The sequence below is a fragment of the Leucopleurus acutus genome, assembly GCF_964270905.1.
Source record: "Leucopleurus acutus genome assembly, chromosome: 12".
Classification (NCBI taxonomy): domain Eukaryota; kingdom Metazoa; phylum Chordata; class Mammalia; order Artiodactyla; family Delphinidae; genus Leucopleurus; species Leucopleurus acutus.
Window position 1 is genome coordinate 66,489,412 of NC_139154.1, and position 9,349 is coordinate 66,498,760.

At 40.0% G+C, this 9,349-nt stretch overlaps 1 pseudogene across 1 annotated transcript; it reads right to left on the reverse strand.

Annotated features, from left to right (window-relative positions):
- Positions 1-763: 763 nt before the first annotated feature.
- LOC309969610 (small ribosomal subunit protein uS15-like) lies at positions 764-1,205 on the reverse strand (annotated as a pseudogene). Its single transcript has one exon. The product of its transcript is annotated as a small ribosomal subunit protein uS15-like (transcript).
- Between the last annotated feature and the right edge of the window lie 8,144 nt (positions 1,206-9,349).

The following is a 9,349-nucleotide window of genomic DNA, read 5'->3' on the forward strand; positions in this document are numbered from 1 at the left end:
CCACATCTTCTTTATCCATTTATCTGTTGATGAACACTTAGGTTGTTTCCATGTCTTGGCCATTGTAAATAGTGCTGCTATGAATATTGGGGTACGTGTATCTTTTGAGTTAGCATGTTCTCCAGATATAGGCCTAGGAGTGCAGGATCATATAGTAACTCTATTTTTAGTTTTTTAAGGAACCTCCATACTGTTTTCCAGAGTGGTTGCACCAATTTACATTCCCACCAACAGTGTAGAAGGGCTCCCTTTCCTCCACACCCTCTCTAGCATTTATTATTTGTAGACTTTTCAATGATGGCAATTCTGACTGGTGTGAAGTAATACCTCATTGTAGTTTGTTTTGTTTTGTTTTGTTTTTTGTGGTACGTGGGTCTCTCACTGTTGTGGCCTCTCCCGTTGCAGAGCACAGGCTCCAGACGTGCAGGCTCAGTGGCCATGGCTCACGGGCCCAGCCGCTCTGCGGCATGTGGGATCCTCCCGGTCCGGGGCATGAACCCGTGTCCCCTGCATCGGTAGGCGGACTCTCAACCACTGTGCCACCAGGGAAGCCCCATCAGTCTCTGTCTTTTAATGGTGTATTTAGATCATTCATATTTAAAATGATTATTGATATAATTGGATTAATATCTACCATATTTGCAACTGTTTTCTAGTCATTGCACTTGTCCCTTGTTTCTTGTCTTCTCTTCTTTTTCTGCCTTCTCTGTTTTTTTTTTTTCTAGTTAAACAATGATTTTATTGCTTGAGTACATGGACAAATTTATGCAACCAGGGCAGAGGCTGTGGATAACCAGTATCTCCAAATTGGTGGGGGGGTGGCGTGAGGGGAGGACTGGTTTGGTCTTACAGTATTGAGCCAAGCTGTGAATGCAGCTGTTAATCAGAATCAGAAGGAATTTAGCATCTTTATCCTTTCTGTTTCTCTGAAGATGCTTCTGAACAGCAACAACTTTCTTAATTAAATGCTAGAGGTACTCAGGACGATCAGGAGGAAGTCCTTTGGACTTAAGAATTCTCAAGATTTTATTGCCTGTCATAAAACAACACCATGTGAGACTCTCAGGATCACCCTGAGGCAGGCCCTTCTTGGCCAGTTTGTAGATCTGCTCCTTCCTGTTGTCAGAAGTTAACTTCAGCCAGGTGGGATTGCTGCGGTGGTAGGCCAAAGCCGACTGGGACAGGCCCTTCCCAGGGGCCTGCATGCAACCACAAGGGCAGCCAAAAAGAGAGCAAGGGTGGGAGGCAGGAAGCCACCCTGCACACAGGAAGTGACCTCACACAGTCCTGCTTCCTCCCATCCTGCCTTCTCTGTTTTTAACTGAGCATTTTATATTATTCCATTTTCTCTTAGCACATTAATTATACTTCTTTAAAATTTTTAAAAATGCTTGCCCTAGGGTTTGCAATACACATTTACAACCAATTTAAGTCTACTTTATTTTTAAAAATTTTTAAAAAGGATTTTATTTATTTATTTGGCTGCTTTGGGTCTTGGTTGCTGTGTGCGGGCTTTCTCTAGTTGCGGCGAGAGGGGGCTACTCTTCGTTGCGGTGCATGGGCTTCTCATTGCAGTGGCTTCTCTTATTGTGGAGCACAGGTTCTAGGCATGCGGATTTCAGTAGTTGTGGCTTGTGGGCTCTAGAGAGCAGGCTCAGTAGTTCAGGTGCATGGGCTTAGTTGCTCCACGGCATGTGGGATCTTCCCAGACCGAGGATCAAACCCGTGTTCCCTGCACTGGCAGGTGGATTCTTAACCACTGCGCCACCGGGAAGTCCTTAAGTCTATTTTAAAATAACATTGTACTGCTTCATATGTAGGACAGGTACCTTATAACAGAGTATTCCCAATTTTTCCCTCTTGTCCCTTATAATATTGCTGTCATTCATTTCACTTATTCATAAGGTATAATCAACCAATACATTATTGCTATTGTTATTTTTGAACAATATCTATTACATCCATATCTATTAGATCTAATAGATCTATTAGATCTAATAGCAGTTACCTATTAGATCAATTAAGAATAACAAAAATATAAGATTTTATTTTACTTTCATTGGTTTCTTCTCTAACATTCTTCTTTCTTCAAATGTAGATCTGAGTTTCTGATCTATACATTCTGTAGTTCTGTATATATGATCTATATATTCTTCTCTCTGAAGAGCTTCTTTTAACACTCCTTGCAAGGGCAGGATGACTGGTGATAAATTCCCTTGCTTTTCTTTGTCTGAAAAAGTCTTTATTTCTCCTTCACTTTTTAAAAACATTAATTAATTAATTTTTTTTTTTTTTTTTTGCGGTACGCGGGCCTCTCACTGTTGTGGCCTCTCCAGTTGCGGAGCACAGGCTCCAGACATGCAGGCTTAGCGGCCATGGCTCACAGGCCCAGCCACTCTGCGGCATGTGGGATCTTCCCGGACCGGGGCACGAACCTGTGTCCCCTGCATCGGCAGGCGGACTCTCAACCACTGCGCCACCAGGGAAGCCCCCTATTAATTAATTTTTTTATTTTATTATTTTTTATTGGGGTATAGTTGTTTTACAATGTTGTGTTAGTTTCTACTTCTCCTTCACTTTTGAAAGATAATTTCACTGGATACAGTATTCTAGTTTGGTGGCTTTTGGTTTTGGTTCAACACTTTAAATATTTCACTCTATTCTCTTCTCGCTTACATGGTTTTTTAAGGAGAAGTCTGATGTAATTCTTATCTTTGTTTCCTATAATTAAGGTGATTTTTTCCTCTAGCTTCTTTCAGGATTTTTTCTTCTAAAGGCAAGTATCAGATTTGTCTAAACAAAAATAAAAAAATTTTATGATCAAGAAAGACAAAGCAAAGTGAATGCCACAATGATAAAGACAAAGGACAGGGGTCTGGCAGAATGGAAGGCCACAGGGTAGGGAAGGTGCCAGGAAGCTTCCAGGACACTGGGCATTGCTGTGTTGGGGCTGGGTGGGACCACAAAGCACTATGACCTAGCCTGCTTTGGTAATCATGACATTTGATGATGTGGCCTCATATTTTTTGGAGCAAGAGTGGAAGATCCTGGAGATGTAGCAGAAGGAAATATATCAGCAAGTAATGAAGATCCATTACGAGACTCTTGATTCTCTGGGTTATGTTTTTCCCAAGCCAGATTTGATCACTTGGTTGGAATACAGGAGAATGTTATTAATCAGAGACCAGGGGGGAAAAAGAAAGACAAAGGAAAAACTGGAAAAATACTTTCAATGGTGGACAAAGGGTTAATAGTCTTAATATATAAAGAGCTCTTACTAATAAATAAGATAAAGCTAAATGTTGTGAAAGAAAAATAAGCATAGAACAGGAAAAGGAAACTCATAAAAAGAAGAAATTAAAATGGCAAATAAACATAAGTAACAAAAAAATCTTTGGTAACTGAAAATGAAATTAATTCAAAAAGGAGACATATTTTTAACCTTTCAGGATTAGCAAAGATTTGAAAATATTTGTTGCATATGGAGAAAGGGTACTGTCATAATTGATTGATGGCATGTATATTGTTACATTTCTGGCTTGTAATTTAGCAAATTTTATTAAATTCCTCCAAAACATCAACTTCTTTTGATTCAGCAATTTTACTTCCAGGAATTTTTCCTCAGGAAATAATTGAACAAATATACAAAGATGTATGTGTAAAGCTGTTTATCATGGTAGTGTTTATAATAGTAAAAAACTGGCAACAGCCTGACTGTTCAAAAAGTGTTTTTTAAAGTTGATTTTAAAAATAAAAGAATGAGAAATCAGAGACAAGAGGGAAAAAAAATAGTTTGAAATAAGCAAACAATCCTTATAATAAAGACTTGTCTTCCTAACTAGCAGCTCCCTTCACAGATAAAGAATGGAAGGGGCAGAGTACAATGTGACATCCTGTACATATGACACCCTTACCTCTCTGAAGACCCAGAAGTTTGCACTCCTGACAAAATGGGGCCTAGCTCCTTGGTTCCACAAACACACATTACCCTCTCCCTTTCTTTACATAACATTACCTATTGTTCCCTTTGGTGACTGGAAATGCAGCTCCTCCATTCAATAACATCTAGTTGAGACAGTGGGAGAATGTCTCCAGGTGCATCAGTCTGACTCTGGGAAAACTGGTAACAGCAGAATGTTGCTTGTCTGGGGAAGGGAGTTGGGCAAGGGAAATCAGAGAGTAGAGTAGGTACTCAATAAATCCTTGGACGCAGCCAAGGCAGCCAGGATTAGACCTCAGCATGCCGAGTTCTGTCCTGGCCCCCTTTAGTGGAACTGACTACCTACAGAAACAGGGACTAGAAACTCAGGGCAAAGCCTATCTACCTGGAATTTTCTCATATCACTTCTCATTTTGTACTGACTCCACTACTCATGGCTGTCACATTCCCAAATCCTCTGACCTTCATTTATCTGCAGACTTTGGCTCCTAGGCCTCACATCAGGTGCCTGTGGCTATGAAGAACCTTTTCAGGGAAGCCACTCCAGCCTGGCTGGACCAGTTGGCCTCCTGGCATTCCCTCCCCAGCATTAACCAGGGAAACTACAATGTGCCACTCCCATGTTTCTCCCCAGTGTTTGTGGGCCCATATACTCCATCTCAACCTCTCCTCCACCTCAGGATAGAGAGATCAGAAACAAAGGGATACATTTACTAGGTCAAAGAGTGTTAGACTTAGAAGGGATAGTGTTCATCATTTAGCAAAATCAACCTTATTTAAAGTGAAATGACTTGCTTACAGTCACACAGCTAATTCCAATGTAATATGGTACCTGGGTGTCAGGGTGGTCCTTTTAATTTTAATTTATTAAAAAATTTAAAGCAATTCCTAAGATTCCATAGGAAAGATGACATTCTATTTGATGTATAAGTACACCCAGGTATGATTCACCCTAAATGGAAATGGACCACAGGACTAGTTCAGGTCTTTGTTCCTCTTATAGGGAGGATGGAAATGTCCCATTTCTTTTTCAAAGCTGTTACATGCTTTTTTGACCCTCCTTTTGGGGAGAATGAAGCAAGTGTAGTGGGGTCCCAGCCTGGAAGCTGATGTCCAGGGTGGCCAGGAGCAGAGAGAGGCAGAATGAAAGTACAAAAACATTTCTAAGAGGACGCTCAGGGTCCAGCCAGCAAAAGCTCCATCTCTTTGTGAAAGGGAAGCAGAACCCAAAGGGCAAGGGCCAAGTAGACATAGGAGCAGACTGTGGTTATTGGGGTTGGGAGTTGTGGAGAAGAGGGCTGTGACAGATGTAAAAGGGGATTTGAGGTGAGAAGAGCTAGGGTATAGCTGGATGAATGGGTGAATATGGCTGGAGTACAAACTCCTTCATGGATGCTGACGGAAGGTGTTGGGGGAGCTGACCTAATTAAAAGCTACAAATGGGGAGATGTAGAAAACCACCTAGTTGTGAACCTCCCACCTGCAGTCAGAGAACACAGCAAGACCTGATGACCCAACTGAATGTCTCACAGAGCCCAATATTGTAGACAGTTATATAAAGACTTCAAACAGTGAAAACATTCTCCAGACTTCTTCCCGGTACTGTCCTAGCCACAATGCCCTAGAGCGGTGTAGGCACAACTTCCCCCATAATCCCTAAAGCATTGAACATCCCACCATTCTTTCTGACTCAACCATGGAAAATCCGTCCCATTATTTTTCCTGAAACCAGATTCCCTAAATGTCTGTATGACCAGTGTTAATTTACCCTACTCAGACCCCTGGGGTCAGCTTTGCCTTTCTCTTTTTCATTCATTCTTTCAGTTAATATTATTTAGCCCTTACTACATCAGGTACACTGTGCAAGGTTCTGGGATACACAGTAGTCAGTAAAACAGGCTGATATTTGCCTCATGGGATGTACAGTACAGTCAAGCACTCACCAAATCGTATTGATTCCACCTTCATAATAATGGTCATGGTGATTCTTTTCTTTCTACCACCATTCCAGTTCAGTGCTGCAGCACCCTGTACCGGAACTTTTCCGGAAACCTTCTGTCTTTCTCCCTGTTTACATTATTTCCTGCACTCTAATCTATCCTATATTCCACCCATTCCTAAATATGATAGACCATCAGAAACACATGAGGTTTATAAATGTAGATTCCTGGACCTTAGCCCAAACCTACTGAATAAGAAAGGTGGTAGGTCCCAGAATCTCTCTATTTTTTAAAGCTAACTCTATGATTTTGATGCACAGCCAGGTTTGGGAACCATATCACTACCAAACACAATTCCACTTGGTCAGAATTCTTCAGGAAATCCTCATTGTCTGCAGAATAAACTAAAATATTAGCCTGGCGTTCAACATTCCAATCTATCTATTCCAGTTTTCTTTTACTAAAATTCTCATCTACCTTTAATTATGTGACCTTGAGAAAATCACTGAAATAGGCAAGTACAAAATCAAGGGCACAGTCTTTATTTGTTATCCTGTGCTACAAAAACTTTTCTGCACTAATTTTTTTAAAAATTGAAGTAATAATGTATTTACTTCCCTTTCCAAATGCCGTTTTGGTGGTGAGTTTTGTCCCCCCATCCTTTCTTCCTTTTCTCTCCTGTTTCCCCTTCATTCTGCGAAGTGGTTCTCTTCCTGATCTTTTTCTCATTTAAATAGTCATGCTCACATTTGCTAAAGCAAACTAGTTGATTCCTATGTTGTTAATCACAAAGTATTTACATGTATTTACAATGAACAAACACATGTTCCTTGTAAAAAAATTTTAATAACAAGGAAGAAAAATACAATAAAAAGTGAAAGTGCCCTCTCTCCTTCCACTCTGAGCTTCTCCACAGAGGTAACCTCTATTAACAGTTCAGTGATGCAAAGCTCTCAAACATTTCTTATATTCCCATTTTCTGTAGGGATTTTGTACCTCCTCTCTGCCTTGGTCCTATCCTCCCAAACTCATCTGTCTCTGTGTTGGCTCAGATCAGGTTTTCTCCCTGGCTTTGGCATTCATCCATGTCTTGCAACCCACCTGAGGACATCCAGGACAATTACTCCTCTCCCTTTACCTTCTTTCTGACTACAAGAAAGAGGCTGACTAGTCACGCACTATTATTTTCCCAACTTCCTCTCAAAAAGTATTTTAATTGCTGTTAAAACTGTTCCTTCTGCTATCACCTATTTTAGGGTCCCCTGTTGTTTTGGGGAACATGCCTTTCTGCAGTGCACTTTACCAACAGGCAGAGAAGGTAGCTGACTGCTGAGATGATTTTCTGAGTCCTAAAATGATTCTCCATCACTCTTGTTCCCAAATATTTCCTCTGCCAGAGGCCAAGCTTTGAAATCCTTCCAAAATTTTTTTTTTATAACAGCCTCACTGGGATACAATTCCCATAGCATATCTTTAAATTGTACAGTTCAATGGTTTTTAGTATATTCACAAACTTGTGCAACTATGACTACAATACATTTCAGAACACCTTTGTCATCCCAAAAAGAAACCCCATACCCATTAGCAGCCACACTTCATTTTCTCTCAAACCTCTCCGCCCTAGAAAACCACTGATCAACTTTCTCTCTTTATAGACTTGTGTATTCTGGATATGTGTTTTTTTGGAGACTGGCTTCTTTCAGTTACCATAATGTTTTCAAGGCTTATCCATGCTGTAGCATGTATTAGTACTTCGTTCATTTTTTATTGTTGAATAATATTCTCTTGTATGAACAAATCACTTTGTATTTATCCACTCATCAGTTGATGGACATTTGGGTTTTTTCCACTTTTTGGCTACTGTGAATAATGCTGCTATGACCATTCACGTACAAGTTTTTATATGGACATATGTTTTCATTACTCGTGGATATGTACTTAGGAGTGGAATTGCTGGGTCATATGGTAACACTATGTTTAACATTTTAAGGAACTGTACCACAGTCCCACCAGTAGTGTTTAAGGGTTCCAATTTCTCCACATTTTTACCAACACTTGTTATTTTCCTTTTTTTTTTTGTGGTACGCGGGCCTCTCACTGTTGTGGCCTCTCCCATTGAGGAGCACAGGCTCCGGACGCGCAGGCTCAGCGGCCATGGCTCACGGGCCCAGCCACTCCGCGGCATGTGGGATCTTCCCGGACTGGGGCACGAACCAGTGTCCCCTGCATTGGCAGGCGGACTCTCAACCACTGCGCCACCAGGGAAGCCCTATTTTCCATTTTTTAAGTAGTCATCCCAGTGGGTAGGAAGTGGTATCTCATTGTGATTTTGATTTGCATTTCTCTAATGACTAATGATGTTAAACATCTTTTTATGTGCTATTGGCCATTTTTACATATTGTTTGGAGAAATGTCTATTCAGATCCTTTACCCATTTTTAATTAGGTTATTTTTTTTTTATTATTGAGTTGCAGGATTTCTTTTTGTTTGTTTTGTTTTTGTTTGTTTTTCTTTAAGAGTATGTATCTAGATACAACTTACTTATCAGATATCTGATTTGCAAAATTTTCTTACATCCTGTCAGTTGTCTTTTTACTTCCTTGATGATGTCCTTTATTAAGGCAGACAGGTTTTAAATTTTGATGATGTCCCATTGATCTCTTTTTTTCTCTTGCTGTTTTTGCTTTTGGTGTCATATGAAAGAAATCAGACAAATCCAAGGTAATGAAGATTTACATCTATTTTAGAGGGCCAAGAAATAAACCCATACACCTATGGTCAATTAATCCTTAACGAAAGTGGCAAGAATATACAATGGAGAAAAGACAGTCTCCTCAGCAAATGGTGTTGAGAAAGCTGGACAGCCTCACGTAAACTAGTGAAGTTAGAACACTCCCTTACACCATATACAAAAGTAAACTCAAAATCGTTTAAAGACCTAAATATAAGATATGACACCATAAAACTCCTAGAAGAGAACATAGGCAAAACATTCTCTAACATAAATTGTAGCAATGTTTTCTTAGATCAGTCTCCCAAGGCAAAAGAAATAAAAGCAAAAATAAACAAATGGGACCTAATCAAACTTAAAAGTTTTTGCACAGCAAAGGAAACTATCAAGAAAACAAAAAGACAACCTACAGAATGGGAGAAAATATTAATGTGAAAGACAAGGGGTTAATTTCCAAAATATACAAACAGCTCATACAACTCAGTATCAAAAAACCAAACAACCCAATCAGAAAATGGGCAGAAGACCTAAACAGACACTTCTCCAAAGAAGACATACAGCTGGACAACAGGAACATGAAAAGATGCTCAACGTCACTAATTATTACAGAAATGCAAATCAAAACCACAAGGAGGTATCACCTCACACTGGTCAGAATGGTTATCATCAAAATGTCTACAAATAATAAATGCTGGAGAGGGTGTGGAGAAAAGGGAACCATTCTACACTGTTGGTGG